This window comes from Aedes aegypti, chromosome 3 (assembly GCF_002204515.2).
Source record: "Aedes aegypti strain LVP_AGWG chromosome 3, AaegL5.0 Primary Assembly, whole genome shotgun sequence".
Classification (NCBI taxonomy): Eukaryota; Metazoa; Arthropoda; class Insecta; order Diptera; family Culicidae; genus Aedes; species Aedes aegypti.
In genome coordinates this window covers 174,595,443-174,613,233 of record NC_035109.1, presented here as the reverse complement: position 1 = coordinate 174,613,233, position 17,791 = coordinate 174,595,443, and the positions used below count along the sequence as shown (strand labels likewise).

Genomic DNA, 17,791 nt, shown 5'->3' with positions numbered 1-17,791 from the left:
AAACTTCCATGCGTTTTAACACCTATAATTTTTATTATAAAAGACGATTTTACGACAGGAATGTAGTAATTTTTTCCGAATGAAATGTCAGCTACAATCATTAAAACAATTACCTACAAAGTTCTTTCTAACCTTTTTTGTATGTGTTTCTCTACGGAGTGATTCGTAAAGGAATTTGTAAAGCAATTCCTAAAAGTATTGAGATATTAAGGGAGTAGTTTTTGAATCAAAATATGAAGAGTGGTTAAATTTTTAAATGTTATTTATGAAAGAATCATGAGATTACCAAAAAAAAAATGGAATTGTTTCTAGAACCTAAAATAATAATTGATGGAATTTTTGGAGTCTTTTTTTTGAGAAATTCAAGAATAAATTGCAAACCTTAGTAAATCGATGGAAAATTTCTTCAAAAAATTTATTTCGAGAATTTTTGGAGGATTTTCTTTTGGAAATTTCGTTAGTGCGGTTTGAAGAAAAAAATCTCTGGAAAATACTTAGATAAATCACTGGTATTTTGTCCGAGAGAATCTTAGGGAAACAATAATTTAATTCTCTAAGACATCCCTTAACAAATTTCTCCGAAAATCTGTGCGTATTTTCGTGGAAGAGTTTTTGAAAGAACAGTTCAACGGTTTCCGCTAGGAATTTTATAAGAATGTTAGAATTTTTTTCTTAGCTAAGCAAAGCAAAAAAAATAAAACAAAAATGCCGAGGAAGTTTTGAAGAAATGGGGGATGTTGCTCCTTGATATTAGAGAAATAAAATAAAATGCAGGTAGATTTGCGTTAATGATAGGCTTTTCAGTCTTGACAAAATTGAAAAAATAATATTTTATTTTGTCCAACGTTTCGGTCCTTTTGGGACCTTCTTCAGAGACTCAATTTTAAAAGTTCTACTTTGCGAAATTATGAGAATAACAATTTGCCAATTGAATTCTTTTTTATTGCTCATAACATTTTTGTGGAATATTACGAGGAATATTTCGAGAAACACCCGGAAGATTGTTTTGCGGAAAGTCTGGATAATTTTTGTTGTGATTTTTTCAAACAGTATTGTAGAGCTTCAAAAGCAAACTGTTCTGAGGAATTCGTGGAATGAATCCTTGCTTGGTGATCTTAAAGACATTTTTGGTGATTTTTCTGTACTTTTTTTTTGGAGAAATAGTCAGTAGTTGATTAAAATCCTACACAAATTATTAATGAGCAACTGGAGGACACTTTAAACTAACAGTTTGTATATAGGGTGTCCCAGAAAATATGGGCACGACTTTGATAATGAAAACCATTGTACTTTTCCAAACAATCAAATATTTTAATATTTTTGTATTTTTCTATACGCTATTTCAATCAGCATCTGTGATAAATTTGTTTGATTTAATAATCGTTAACATTGAAAATTAGGATTTTAGAAAATCAATTCTTATCTGGTCAGCACAGACCCTACATTTTAATTTAGTTGAAAAATAACTAGTAAAATATGTTTTTATCAAAATTGTTCACCGTGGTGAGTTCAAGTACATTGTAAAAAGGATGTTTTATTATTTGTTTGAAATTTTATTTCGCTTTGTTAGATAACACTTGAAAAAATTGTAAAATTCGAAAAATTTCATATTTTTCTCTCCGCATAAGACAACATTACGAAGTTATAACTCTTCTGGTATCTTGAATAGTAATAAAAATAATACATTTCAGATTTACGAAAGGTTAATCCCCATTCTCTTGAATTGGCAACTTTAATTTTTGATTTATTCATGTTTTGACGTGAATATAAGGATTTGATTTTTACCCTATTCAAATCGACCACGGCTGGAATCGGGTTTTTAGTTCCAATACAAATTAAATATGCTTACGTTTAAAATTTCAATTTTAATAAGTGATAGTTCGATCAATTATCGTATCATCGCTGATAAATATATTTTTCAGATTTTTATTATACGCACTTTCTGATATAGACAATTTTTTCTAATACAAAGTCGGTCAAAAATAACGCGATTTGTGCAAGACTGATAAGAGATGCTTCAAAGAAATGTTACGTAATAAACACATTAATGATTAAATTATGCATTAAAAATCGCAATCTGTTGGTTACAGTAATCAAATGTGTAAAAATCAGATTTTTATCTTCATTAGTTTTGAAATGGCAGTATGGTGAAGTCGTGCCCATATTTTCTGGGACACCCTATATAATAAGTACGTAGAGGACCTTCCAGGAGAAATGATTAAAAGAATTTCTAATGCATTTTCTGGCCGAATTTATCAAGAGATTGTTTAAGCAATTCAATACAGATTTTTCGAGAATTTTTCTGGTGAGATCAGAAAATCTGGGAATGATTTTCTGTGGAAAGCCCAGGACTAACATCGTGAAAACTGGTAAAAGATTTCTTGATAAAGCACTGAAAATTAAGAAAATAATTCATAAAAAAATGTCCGTAGGAATTCTAAGAGGAATCTCTTCAAGGAACATGATTGAATATTTGAAAAAATCGTGAAAGAATCACGAAGGACATTCCTGGTGATTTTTTTTTTGGATTGAAGGATTATAAAAAGAATGAAGTTGTATTTTTAAATACACAAATGAAACTTATGTGCCGCGAAATGAGACAAAATCACAAATTATTAAAATCAATACAAATCTGTTAAAAATACGAAATTTGTGAAAATCGTGATTATTGCGAACGACATTACATCTGTAAATTGGAGATGAACCAGCTGTGGGCTGAAAATCTCCCTAATAGAGATAATAATAATAATACACACTTAAATTATTTTACGGATTCCTGTAAAATCTCAACAGCTGAACAGTTCGGTGAAATAAATTAACGGAGTACGGTAAATTTTTACAGTATTCGGTGAAAAATCACCGGAATCCGTAAAATTCCGACGGAATTACGGTGTTTTATTTCACCGAACTGTTCAACTGTTGAGATTACGGTGAAATTCACCGTAAGAGTTTAGTGTGTACATCTGTAAAACAGGTATATGCCTGGCCCCCCCTAGGCCCCCTCCAGAAAAAAATCTTAGCTACGCCAATGCTGACGTCGCGGAGAAGTGAAGTCCATCAATTAGAACATGGTCGATTTGTGATTCTGTCTGCTGTGGTGATCTCCAGGTGTACCGGTATGGAAGACTGTCTTGAAAGTAGGTGCTTCGAATGGCTTTATTCTTGGAGGCGGCGTAATCATTTAGTCGTAAGCCGTTTTCGTTCGTCAGCCGGTGGGCGCTGAACTATCCAATAGTCGGTCTGAATTCCTCGTCCTGGCCAACCTGAGTGTATAGATCTCCTATGATTATTTTGACGTCGTGGCTTGGGCAGCTCGCGTTCGAGCTGCGCGTTAAAAGCGTCTTTATCATCATCGGTGCTTCCGGAATGAGGGCTGTGCACGTTTATTATGCTAAAGTTGAAGAACCGGCGTTCGAGCCTCAACCTACTCATTCTCTCATCGATCGGCCGCCACCAGATCATGCGCCTCTGCAAATCACGCTTCACTATAAAAGCTGTTCCCAGCTCGTGTGTGTTGCCTCAGCTCTGGCTCTCTTCCAACACACTTCCTGCTACGATACGATACCGAATCCGCGGTCGTTCAAAACGTCGGCGAGTATGCGTATGCTCCCGATGAAGTTGAGAGATTTACAGTTCCACGTACCAAGCTTCCAATCGCTAGACCCTTTACGTCGCTGAGGTCATCGCCGATTGTCCCGGAATGTATTCTCTCGTTGATTATTCGTTGCTTGATTTCTTTTATGGCTGGCTTGCAGACAGGAGAATTTATCATTCCTGTGCTTGTGGGTTTCTTTGATTCCACTGCGCTACACGTTATGCTCTTCGGGCGGACCGGTTTTTATGCCGAGGCTAGTTTTGCGATTCCGGTTGAGGGGTGACTTCCGGTTCGTAAGCTCCTCGACGACCCAAAGCCGGTGGTTCGTCGTGATCGATACTACTCGGTTTAGTTCAAGGCTGTGAAGCCAGCCTATTCCGATGGAGAGTTCCCTACGAAAGAATATCCCTCGAAACCGATAACGTTACGCGTTGTTGGCCGGTAGAGTGCTGAAGTCGATCCAGCGATTCCGGTTGGAGGATGGCTTCTGGTTCACTGATGCTCCGACGATTTAAGCCGGTAATGCACTATTGACTATTCTGAATAGTCCCCGGAGGTGAATTTTTCATACGCCGATGAAGATTTACCCGGCGACGAGCACCCCGACGATCCGGTGCTATTACGCGATCTATTCAACTAGTCCCCGACGGCACACTTAGTTTACCCCGACCGTTAACTCGATGCTGGCCGGCTTGGTCCCGAGGTCAGTCCTGCTATTCCGGTGGAGGAAGTCTTCCAGTTGGCAGGTGCTCTGACTAGCCATCACCGATACTACGTGACGCTCGAACTATTCGGCCACGGAGGATCCCTCTGGTCTTCTCGTCATTTCTGTTGCAGCAACGGCATGATTTACGTTACCACACTGTTCTCCGCGTGCCAAGTACTTACGAGTAGACAAATTTTCTGCACGATGTTTTCGGAGTTTAGATCTCCGTTGTTGCTTCCGAGCATCTTGGGCAGTTAAAAACTGGTTTTGGTAATTTCTGAAACAGCCATGACCTGATAGGAACTGTGTCAGATAGAAGTTTACCATGCTTCCTATTCATCCACGTCGGTGGGTCCATCTTCCTTTCTCCGAGCAGTCCCTCTCATGCTGCCACCTCACCATTGATCCGACGTTTATGCTGTCTCTTCGTTGGTAGCACTCGATATCCTCCGCCAAAGTGATGCAAATGGGGATCATACCGGTGAAGGTATGTGTTCTAACCACTACACCAGGCCTGTAACGAGTAGTGTGTCTGTCTGTCCGAGATTGTTGAGATTTTCGCGATGTAGAGTGTTGCGTGTAGTATTTTGTGTGAAAAAAAAAACAAGAAGATGTTTGAGCATTCGTGAGCATCACATCCAATCGCCCACTGGACAGCATGCAGCTACAGCGTATAACAGTTCCGCTACTCACCACCAGGCACCACTGGTCGAGCAGAATGGGCGGCCATTGGGGGTGGTGTAGAAGGAGCCATGATGGGGCGAATCCAGATATTGCGGGAAACTTTTGGTCGAGATTTCTGAAAATATTGATAGTGAGATAGACGTCTGTCGGAAATTTGAGAAAATTGTAAAGAGTTGAAAAAGTTGTGCAAAGAGTAGAAGAATACACAACAGTGAATAGTGTGGATTGGTGGAAACATCCAGGTAACAGACCCTCGACAAGAGCCCTAATCGCCCCCAGTTTTTAAGACACCTCTTTGTGTTTCCAAAATTCCCGCAGGATCCCTGGTGTTAGCCTTAGTGCTTCCCTTGGAGTGATCTTGGCCTTTGCCTTGGCGTAGAGCGTGGGCCATCGAGTGCGTGTAGTAGACCCTAACACCTAACAGTGGTCCTACCGCCTCAAAGTGCGCCGCAGTGTTTGTTCGTCACGCTCGAGACCACCAAACGAACGAGGAAGTGTCTTGTGTCAAGTTAGTGCACGCCATTTTGTAATTAGCGACGCTACATCTATTAGCCGTGGAAAGCGAAGGAAAATCAGGAGGAAGCCAATGGTGACAGGAGTCACGGTCGCGGTCCATCCGAGACGGGGAGCAAACCGGTGGCGGCGAAGGTAGGACAAAGGTGTGATAGCGGAACGGCGAAGGGGCCCCGCCACCAGAAGAAGGAAGAGGAGGGAGAGTGGAAGGTAGGAGATAGGCAGTAAGGAAGTGGGAAACCAAAAGGTACCCGTATGAAGCAATCGCTGATAAAGTGGGTTTAAGTGTCGCCAAACTGGTATTCCAGTATTTTCTTGGTTGCGGCTTATCAAGCGCAAATGCCGATCCTGAGACAGTTTAGAAGAGGGTCTTTTTGATGCCGGATAGGGGGCTGCCATTAGTTACAGGCCCGTTTCCTAGGGTGAATAAATGAATTTGAAGCTTCCTACCATGGTTTTGAAACTATTGCTAGTATCAGGTTTTTTTTTCGAAATACGCGCTTCCTTAGAAGGGATAAATCGTGAATGTTGAACATAACTAATAAATGAACAATCAGTTGGATATTTTAGAAAAAAAAAATCGTGCAGAGTAGCCACTAGCCCAGGATCTTTGATTTAAGAAACAAAGGGTGTTACCGATCGTGGTGAATATTTTCGAATTTGGCGGATATAGGCACGAGATCTAAACTCCGTTTTAGGGAGCTGTCCAATTTGGTGCGAAATTTATCAATAGAATTATTGTTGGATTATGTTTCTCTAATAAATCCAAACAAAATTTAGAAAATTTCAGATTTTCATGCTCGTTTTCTAATGGTAAACGTAGCGAGCTGTTGAGTTTTCTAACAGCTAAGAACATGTACAAGTAATTCATCAAATCGTACTCAGATTACTTATCATAACTCCAACTCTGACAGAGTTTCTGTAAGAGTTGGTATTTCTTAAGGCAGCAATACTGTACAATGTTTTCATATCTGCCTTACCTGAGTTACCTCGGGGATATCAACAATCTTAGTTTGAGGATGACACAGGCCGCTCCGTTCCTGCAATTCACCTTTGGACTCATAAAGATTGCGTCAAACATATTTTGGCATCCCGGCCAGGAGTAAAATTTCTCTATTCCATCCAACTGCCGGAGCCTGTAAAGCACGTGCTGAATCGCAATCTTCGCTACGATCGAGTGAATCTGAAAACGAATGTTTCGAAATACCTTCTTTCAGTTAGTTAGTTGCTCACTTTTACTCTCAGATTGTGGAACAACATCCTTTGAATTGCCGAAGCTCAATCGATTGGGTTTTCCATCGATCTACTCGTGTGGAAACTCCTCTTGTTTTCCTTCGGCTCGGAGAACCGTTGTAACGAAACGGAAAGTGAACAGATCATTGATCATTTCGCACAACAATGGCGATGAGGACGACGGGGGAGGCGCTGCAATTACTTGACTAATCAATTTGTTTGCGTTAATTTCGTGGTCGTTTGTGGAGTGGAACTGGACGCGATCCGTTTGACGACGAAGGCGCGCGCGCAGTTGCGAAGGCGTGGGCATGAGTTTTCAGTTTTGCTTTTCGTCGCTGTTCTGCACAAGGCAACGCGACCTGCTCAATCAACCAACAACGCTTACCTTAAGGGTATGCGACATGCAATTTTTCCATATCGACACGAAACGAAACGATACATGGGATTCCTGGAATAGGTAACGACAAAAGTGAACAAAAGACCATTTTGACACGGATTTTTTTGGAGAGAAACGATATTTTGTTCCACAGAATCAATAGTTCAATATTATTGATTTATTAATGCAAAAGGCTTGCGAACATATATGAATGCATCTCCCAAAGCCTTTTCTTAGCCGAGTGGAGTCCCGGCTGCAAAACGAAGCCATTCTGAAGGTGTCTGGTTTCGATTCCCGGTCGGTCCAGGATTCGTAATGGAAATATCCTTGACTTCCCTGGACATAGAGTATCATCGTACCTGCCACACGATATACGAACGCAAAAATGGTGACTTTGCCAAATAAAACTCCTCAGTTAATAACTGTGGATGTTCTCATTGAAAGCTGAGAAGCAGGCTCTGTCCCAGTGAGGACGTAATGCCAAGAAAAAGAAGAAGCAAAAGGAAATCCGCGGAATTTTCTTTCGAACACTCTTCCAAGAAATCATTCGAAGTATCGCATACCCTTAGCCAACAAGCGCAAGGAGGCAAAGGAAGCCAACGCGATTTAATAACGAATTACAAACAATCGCACCGAGGCAGCAGTGCGGCGCTTCAGTTTCCCCTCCCACACGGGATGGAGAAGATAGAGATTATGGTACAAAAATGCTCTGGCCTAGGTAAGTATCTGACGGCGGCCAATACAAGGGCGGTCAACAAGCCGTGTAAATCTGTAACGAAAGTGAGTGTGGTGAGCCAGCAGAAGCAAATAGCTAAATAATTAATTTCATGGAATTAGTTGTAAATGGGCTGGGAGCGGCCACCGTTTAAGAATGGTCGGTTCTTGGTCGGCTTTGGCTTGGAGCTTTTCCGCTTATTTGCCTAAAGCATCCAGTATGAATGGGGCAGACGGTTCTGATTGAATCTAGATAATGGATTTAAAAGGCAGTCGCCTTCACGGGACTTTGGGGCAGAACAAGAACGGATTTTAAGATTTGAATCTTATTGTTGACCACCCACGGGTGTACTTTAGCTGGATGTTGGTTGAACCATTGTATTGTATTTCAATGGAGAACTTTCGGTGGTTTTGAAAAATGTGCCGGATTCAATAGACGAATACGTGAAACTTTTAAGAGTAGTTTATCCTTCTTTAATACTAAACAACTCAATGTAGCGGTTGGTGATCTAATAGCTACCGCTTCGGTTTCATATGCAGCAGGTCATGGCTTCAATCCCAGTCCCGTCCCTTTCCTCGTACGTAGTATATTGTAGTTGTATCTTTCACTTGCTTCTATCCTACACTCTCAGTCTATTACACTCACACACTATTCGCTTATAGCACTTACTAGAATTATAGACAGACAAGAAACCGTTTCCCTAGTTTTCTATTCTCTCATCAATATAGCACGCCTTTCTTTACGCCTGATACATAGACAGTCTGCTAATCAAAGAGCCAAACCTCTCTACCATGCCTTCCCTTTCCCAACCCATACAATCCCGCATGAAACTGGCGTAGATGCAGTCGGACTCCGCGGTCTACAGTTGGCCAGTATAAGTGCAACCTAATTTCCTCCCCCTACCTCATCGGTCTGCATTCTGACGTTGCAGGCGCCATTGTTACCTAAAAATAGCAGATCACCAGCACTTATACACTGAGGGTGTCTGTTAGTCCCAAGAAGTCATTCGGTTGGTTCCTTGTGTAAGTGCAGCTGATCTGATGATACTGGAGTAGCATCCACGGACGGCCAATCAAGCCCAAGCTCAAGCTTTAATACTAAAAACTCAGAAAAATCTTGAAGTACAAATTTCAATGGCACATGACGGTTCACTATGTGGCATGTCCAAAAGCACATGAAATACAGGTCCGAAACCTTGATAAAGGAGGATGGTTCTGATGACCATGACGAGAGGTATCATGGAAAGAACAAACGGATATATCTGTTCGATAATGACAACTCATCTGGCGCAACCCTGATTAAGTGGCTTATCGACGACTTTCCATTAACCAAGAAGGGCAAAAAAGAGCAAACTGATTAATTTTACGACAACTGAGCTGTCAATATTAGAACATAAGATTTGTGTTGGACTTCTGGGTTGTGAACTGTGGAATGGCGGCGTGAATGAAGAAATACGTTAGCCAAAAACTAAAGTAAGCGAATTCTGAATCGTAGATCCCATTGCAAACAACTCAAGTACTTACTTACTTGATACTTGATGGGCTACAATTCGCTAAGATGAATCTGCGCCGAATGGATGAGTCTTCTCCACTGGGCTCGGTCCTGGGCCAATCGTTTCCAGTCGCCCTAAACGTTAAGTGCCCTTAAGTCCTCCTCAACCGCATAAAGCCATCGTGTGCGCGGCCTGCCACGAAGTCGGCGGCCTCGTCCGGGTTCTCTGTTGAATATTATCTTTGCTTGTCGTTCTTCCGGCATACGGGCAACGTGACCAGTCCAACGCAGCCTGCCGTGTTTTATGCGCTTGAAAATATCCAATACACTTGGTACAACTCGTGATTCATGCGACGCCGCCAGATGCCGTTTTCTAGTTTACCGCCGAGTATTGTTCGCAGCACTTTACGTTCAAACACCCCGAAAACTCTCCGGTCGACTTCCTTCAATGTCCATGATTCATGGCCATATAGGACAACCGGAAGGATGAGTGTCTTGTATAACGCAAGTTTTGTTTTCGTTTGCAGGCTACGGGACTTCAGCTGGTTACGGAGCCCGTAGAAAGCCCGACTCGCAGCTGCAATACGTCTTTTCACCTCGCGGGTAACATCATTATCGTATGAACACAAGTACTACAGTTGGAAATAGGCTCAATAATGATTGGGAAGCAGATGAAGCGAGTTATTCGGTGGAAACCGGTAAACGACCATATTTGTGTAATGAGAATGATGGGCAAGTTTCTCAACTACTTGATCAGCATCTATACATTAACGAACAATAGGCTCGCTGACATGAAGGATGAGTTCTATGAGAGCCTAGGTAAGTCCAACGGAGAGTGCTCTACAAGATGTCAATAAAATCATCGGTGACGCAAATGCGCAGATCGGGAAAAAAAACTTCAGCCGACCTTTCTTCCCGTAGTGCCTAATTCGCACGTAAGAATATCCGCAAACACACTTGGGATATTCTAGTAGCGATGCTTGCTCCCAAATAGACCATGTGCTGGTTGACGAATTACAGATATCATAGATAGCAACATAGCATCACATTGAACGCTGAAACACCTAGGCGTAGTGCTAGACGATCGGCTGAACTTCAACAGTCACGTCGATTATGCATGCAAGAAGGCGGCGAAGTCGAGCAATGCGCTCACAAGAACACGCGCAACATAGGTGATCCTAGAAGCAGTAAGCGCTACAGACTAAGCGGAATCAGGAGAAATTAAACAGCCCATTCTGACCCATCGCCATGCGAGTGGTGAGCGCGTACAGGACTATATCGTCGGAGGTGGCATGCGTAATCGCTAGGATGATCCCGATCTGCATCATCTTATCCGAAGGCATCGACTGCTATTAGTGAAGAGAAACCAGGCATTCGAGGCAGCTAGCAAGAATTCATTCGCTAGCTAAGTGGCAGCAAGAATGGGATGCCTCCGAGAGAGGAAGGTAGACCCACAGGCTCATCTCGAATCTATCGGCTCGGATCAACAGGAAGCACGGAGGAGTGAATTTTCACCTGTCAGGTCACGGCTGCTTCAAGCAGTATCTGTATTGATGTGGCCACGCGTCGTCACCATTTTATCCTGAGTGTATGGAGATTGAAGAAACGCCAGAACATGTTGTCTTCGACTGCCCGAGGTCCAACATAGTACGAAACACGGTGGCGGCTGCTTTTGGTGAGTAATTCAGCGTAGAAGGTGTGGTACACGGAATGATAAGAGATCCCGATCTTTGGAATATTATTACCAACATGGTAGTGCAAATAATGTCTGGCTCACAGCGTAACTGGCGAGCAGAGCAGCAAAACGAGATGCAGAGAGCAGCGCTTGACGTCGGGGTCGACGGGTCGCTGATGGACCGGAAGCCAACCTCCCACCGGAATCGTCTGACCGACCTTGATACTCGACAAGTCAGTCTATTGATGAGAGGAGATCATCGGGTGCGATCGGAGTAGGTTAGATCCTCCATCGGGGACTAGACCGAGAAGAACGAGCGTAACGTAGTATCGGTGATAATTCGTCCATGCCTCTGCAAGCCGGAAGTCACTTTCCAACCGGAATTGCAGAGCCGACTCTGATATTTGTCCGACCACCATCGAGTCAAAGTAGATTCCCCGCCGGACACCGGCAAATGGTCGTCGGGGTCCCTATGAACCAGAAATTTTCCTACACCTGAATCGCAGAACCGATCTTGGTATCTGCCCGACCAGCTTTGGAGTTGGTTCAGCACCGTCGGGGACAAGCTGAGTAGACCGCGGAACAGCAGCGACAAATGACCGTCGGGGTGCCTGTGAACCGGATGCTTCCTTCCACCGTAATTGCAGGACCGACCTCGGCATCTGCCTGGATAGCATCGGTTTGGAAGATCTTCTTCTTCGCCGGTGAAATCTTCGTCGGAGTAGGATAGATCCACCATCGGGGGCTATTCTAATTAATACGAGTATCACTGGCTCGTTACCAGTTTCGGGAGATATTCCTTCGTCGCGGTACTCTGCATCGGAGTTGCTTCACCGTCGAGAACTATGCCGAGTAGTATCGATCACGACGAATCGCCGGCTTTGGATCATCGGGACACTTGCTAACCGAAAGTCAACCTTCAACCAGAATCACAAGATCGACCTTGGCATCCAACCGGTCAGCCCGTAAAGTATGACGAGTAGAGTAATGAATTCTAGCGCAGCAGTATCTATCGTAAAAAAAAATCTCGCATGGTCCAGGCGTGTAGCCGGCCCCAAAATGTGAGTGACGTTTAAGAGACAAACTGCAGCCAGATCGTGTAGCCAGAGAGGTGACGAAAAGGTGTAGAGGCATCAAGAAGCCATCAGCCCCCTGAAGTAATACCATGAGGTAGTTCCAGGAAGACATCGGACTTGTAGCCCAAGCCAAAGAAAGATGGCGTGGTACATAGCTGTGTTCTCCTGTTTTCTCTGTTACCACACTCGAGACGTGCATCCGCAGTAGACCGTTGAGTATTAGACCGTAATAGACCGTTAAGTGAGAATCACAGATCCTTAACCCCATGTGCTCCCAGAGAGCCGGGTTAGATGAAAGTTTCTAGCTTTGCTAGAAGAAAAAAGAAAAAAAATATCATTAATGGAACTATCTACTTGCATCATCAGCACAACGTAGGGTGTAGAGCTACTTGGGCACTTTGATGTTTCACTTTTGCGTGGAGGGTTTTTTTTTCTAGGCCGAATTGTCTGAAACTTTGCAATATGAAGCACTTTAGTACGACGCATAATGTGGTCAAATATGAGATCTGTAGCTTTCAAAAAACCCCACTGCCGAAGTGAATCAAAAGTGCCTAGAATAGGATCCGGCATCCTACTTTGCCATTATCCAGCGTCACGAGCAGGGTAGACAATCGTCACTGTCAAATGGAAAAAGTCGTCGACGAAACTAAAAAAAAAGAATCGTCATCGTCACTCAACCAGCGTTGGATGACGATTTGCTGTAGTGGTCCGCCACAAAGGCTCGGCGTCATGACGAACAAATAAGCCTCTTTCGTTATGGTCGAATCTTCGTTCGGGAGCTCTGAGCCGACTAAAAATATGAACCGTGGCGTCGACAGATTATGATCGTAAAAAAAAACAAAAACAAAAAAAAAACATGGAATTGAACAAACGATTTCTGAATCGTCAACGTCACGTGCTTACCAACTGAGCTATTGTTGAAGCTTTAAAAGTACGGACTAAATCGCTAAAACAAGCAATTCTGGGATGGCATTCGCCGTTTTGTGCATAGCAAGCGAATATACAATAAACGCCTCCGTCGTTTGAGAAAGGGGAGCGAACGGAATGAAGACAAAGTTGTTCGTAGACGATTTTGGATTGACGTTCGTCGTGCATTCTTTCGTCGATAACCAGACGACGACCTGTCAGAGTTATTATACTGGATGACGATGTTCTTTTTTATTTCGTCATCGCACTGTGACGAATCTGACGATTGCCTGCCCTGGTCACGAGTTATAGAGCAATTCTCTTGTCTAGTCGGCATCACCACGCCCGTCTTATGTTGCAATTAGCGTGGTTTCCAAATCAGAGATTTCTGAACGATGGAAGAATGGATCCTGGAAGCCAGTGTGGATTTTGAGATCTCCCAATGGTTTCTGGGATGAATTTTAGGATTTTAGTGCAGATCTTAGGGTTCTAGTGTGAATACTGCGATTCCAGTGTGAATGCCAGTATTTCAGTGTGGATCCTTGGTCTCTATTGTGGATCCTGGTATGTCAGTATGGATCTTTTGATTACAGTGTGGATCATAGGATTGTAGTGTGAATCGTAGTATTTTAGTGTGGATCCTGGTACTTCAGCGTGAATTCTTTGATTCCAGTGTGGATATTAGAATTGTAGTGTAGATCGTAGGACTTCAGTGGGGAACCAGGGATTGTGTAGATCTCAGAATTTCAGTGTGAAACTTGGGATTCTAATGTGGATCCAAGGATTATATTGTCGATCCTGAAACTCTGGGGATCTGGGATTGTAATATTTCAGTGAAGATTCTGGGATTGTAGTGTGAATCACAAGATTTCAGAGTGGTTCTTGGGATACCAGTGTGGATTCCAGAACTCCAGTGTGGATTCTGGTATTTCAGTGTGGATCCTGAGATTCCAGTTCCTTTATTACAGTGTAAATCCAGAGATTGTTGTGTAGATCGTAGGATTTCAGAGTAGATCCTGGGACTTAGATCTGGATCGTGGAGTGACAGTTTGAATTTTGGTATTCCAGTGTGAATCCTTGGATTCCAGTGTGAATATTGGGATTTCTGGATCTAGGGAGCCACATGTAGGTCATGGAATTTCATGGATCCTGAGATGCCAGTCTGGATTGGTATATCAGTGATGATTCTTTGATAACAGTTTAAATCCTGGGATTACAGTACTGATCTTAGGATTTCCGTGTGGATTCGGGATTTCCAGTGTGAATCTTGCTATTTCAGTGTAGATCTAGGGATTGTAGCGTGGATCGTAGGATTTCGATCCTGGGATTGTAATGTGGATGGCATGATTTCAGCAGAGATTCTAGGTTTCCAGTGTGGAGAGCTGTTACAGGATCCAAGGATCTATTTTTATTTCAGTATGGTTCCGAAAATTGTAGCGTCGACTGTCAAATTCCAGTGTGAATCCTCGGATTTCAGCGTGAGTCTTAGTATGAATCCCGCTATTCCACTGTGTATTCTGGGATTCCAGTATGGATCCTTGTGTAGTAGTGTAAATCCTGGTATTCTGGTGTGGCTCTTGGGATTTCAGTATTCATCCTGGGAGTACAGTGTAGATGTTGGGAGTTTAGTGTGGATACTGAGATTATACTGTGAAACCTGGCATTCTTGTGGGATCCTGGTATTTCAGTGTGGATTCTAAGATTTCAGTGTGGATCTAGGAATTCCAGTGTGGATAGCAGTGTGGATTCTGGGATTCAAGTGTCGATCCTTGAAATTTAAAATGAATCCGAGGAAGTCAATGTGGATTCTTAGATTCCATTGTAAATTCTGGGTTTCCAATGTGGATTCTTGAGCTACATTGTGCATGTTGGTGTAACAGAATGAATACTGGTGTTCCAGTGTGAATTTCAAGATTGTAGCGTAGATCGTGGGATATTTCTGTGGATCCTGGATTTCCAGTGTCGATCCATGAATTCTAGTGTGGATTGTGGGTTTCCAGTATGGGTCCTTGGATTGCAGTGTGATTACTGGGATTCCAATGTGGATTCTGGAAATTCATTGTGCATCCTGGGACTCTAGTATAGATCCTGGGGCTAGAGTGTATATTTGAATCCCAGTGTGGATCCTAGGACTCCAGTGTGGATCTTGGAGTTCCAGTGTGGACCACAGAATTTGAGTGTGGATTTTGGAATTCCAGTGTGAATCTGGCGACAGTATGGATCTAGGAATCGGAGCATCGGATCCTAGGATTTCAAGTGTGGATCCAAGTATGGATCCTTGTATTCCAGAATGGATCCTGGGTTTCCAGTGTGGGTCCTGGGATTGTAGTGTGGATAGTGGGATTCCACTATGGATACTATAAATCCTTTGTGGATCCTGCTATTCCACTGTGGATCCTGGAACTCTAGTAATTTTCCTGGGACTCCAATATAAATCTTTGGACCATATCCCAGTGTGGCTACTGGGATTCCAGTGTGGATCCTGAGATTCCAGTCGTGATGCTAGGATTCCAATGTGGATCCTGGGACTTCATTATCTATTCTGGAACTCAAGTGTGAATTTTGGTATTTTAGTGTATTTTTAGTGTTCCGGTGTGGATATTGAGACTCCAGAGTGGAGCCTCGGAATCCTGTGTAGATCCTGGGATTTCAATGTGGGCCCTGGGTTTCCAGTGTAAATTTTTATACCTTTGGACAGTAATGTAGATCTAGGTGTTTCAGTCTGGATTCTAGAGTTTCAGTGTGGACCCTGGGATTTTAGTGTAGATTGTCATACTGCATTGACCTTGGTTTCCAAGGTAAATCCTGGGAGCTCTGTGGATCCAAGAATCTCCGGTGCGAATCCTAAAATTTCAGTATGCATATGGGTATACCAGTGAGAATTTTGAGTTTCTTGAATTCTTGAGATTCTTAAATTGGATCTTGGCATTCCAGTGTGGATCCTGGATGCTGGTATTCCAATGAGGATTCTGGAATTTCAGTGGAACTTGGTCAAGTAGGAATAACTTACAGGAAACTAGGATTCCTGTAAGCATGTCGGGATCGCGAATGTCGTGTTGTTTTTACGTCAGCACAAATCACACGAATTGATAGAGTGAGCAAATATTTTGAAAATTCAAAGAGAATCCTACGGTTAAGGTGGAATTCTTGTGTACGTTATGTGGAAATTATGAGAGGATCCGATGTGAGTTTGGGGAATCATGTGAGAGTTTTGTGGAAAAAAAATAGTATTCTTGAGAGAATTCCGTGGAAATACTTTGAATATCATGTAAGAATCCCGTAAGAGTCAAGTTCATGTGAGAATTCTCTGAGAACTTTGTGCGAAACTCCAGAAATAATAAGGTGATTACTATGAATGTGAACTAATTCGGGCGTCAATGAGTTAAGCGGTCAAGTGCAATTTTCGAGTCACTTGAGTGCTGTTTTTCAGGAAAGATTTTGGATTGTATGTTCTGCTCCATGTTTGTTCACCTGAAGGGTAAGTATGGGGTGTTGGGTCTGATAAATGGCAGACAATGGAGCGACTTTTGCCCAGCAAGTAAGTCTCATTAATTTCAACTCGGTATCGAGGCGATTGCTCTGCATTGTAGACGCCAAGAAGAACGATATATGATTAAGGATAGATATTTGTGAATTTCCAATGATTTTTCAAGAATATCCTTGCAGGAAACTCCAAATATAGTCTTCATCGTTGCAATTTTATTTTTAGTTTTCGTATATCATGTGACAGGTACGAAAATAATAAGAGACAGAGAGGAGAGAGCCTGAACGACATCCAGAATAGAACTCAGACTTCACGGTACATCACAGGATAATAATACAAGAGTAACGAAGTCCAATGCTTCACAAGAGGCACGATCCGATTGGTGATATTTTCATATGTCCTTAACCTTTTGTTGTTTGTAAAAGTTACAATATATGAATTCATATCGCTTATAGTCGTTTTAATTTAATAATCAATCCAATTAGTCAATTACTACCAAAAAATGAGACATTAATCGCTCAAAAGTGTTGGTTCAATTCCCCACGAAACAAATTTCACACCATCAACTCAAATGTTCTCTTCTGTTGGCAAGGTGCTGAAACCATTGGTTATTTTGTTAAATGTACCAAATTACCTCCACTTGCCTCTGATGATCTTTGCTAATCGTCTCTCTCACATCGCGCTCCGCTGGGAACGAAATAAATATTAATGTGCCAAAAGATTGGTATCGCGCAGCCTTTAACTGGCATGAAGATACCAGTCAACAGAATCGCTCAGGATGGTTACCCATTTCGGATATATTTATTGCCAAATTTATACCTTTCACTGTTTTCGTCTTTTACTTTGTTTCAAGCTTTCGACGTCGGTATGCCATACTTAACTGACCAATTAAGCTTATGATTAGATGGTTCATTTCACTTCTCTGATCAGGTTTTGTTTTATCTCTCGGTTTATGATTTTCTCATTGAGTCGTCATAATAATTAAGGTACCGTGGGGTAAGTGGCTACAGAAAAATCAATAGTTAACTTCATTGTTATGTACAGCTAACGTGAATAATGTAATTAAAACTTTTTTTTCTGTGGATAACAAATAAGGGACTGTTATACATCAAATCGTCATTTATTTAGATTTTTCTGATTGTTATGTATTGAGTATGAGAGACTTAAAAATTTGCGCCAAATGATCCACTTGCCCCAAAAAAAGGAAAAGAAAAGGAGCAAAAAAAAAACATTGTGAATAGAAGAAAATGGAGAAAATTCATCCATTTATACACGTAGGTAATACAGAAGTATTGTATGATTATTCCTAACGATGTTTTCGAATAACACTCTTTGTT

The 17,791-nt window shown here is 42.1% G+C and overlaps 1 protein-coding gene across 3 annotated transcripts in view; it reads right to left on the bottom strand.

The window, feature by feature from the left end:
• LOC5567150 (serine proteinase stubble) overlaps window positions 1–17,791 on the bottom strand; it is a 544,997-nt gene that overhangs the window by 159,141 nt on the left and 368,065 nt on the right. The window lies entirely within an intron of this gene.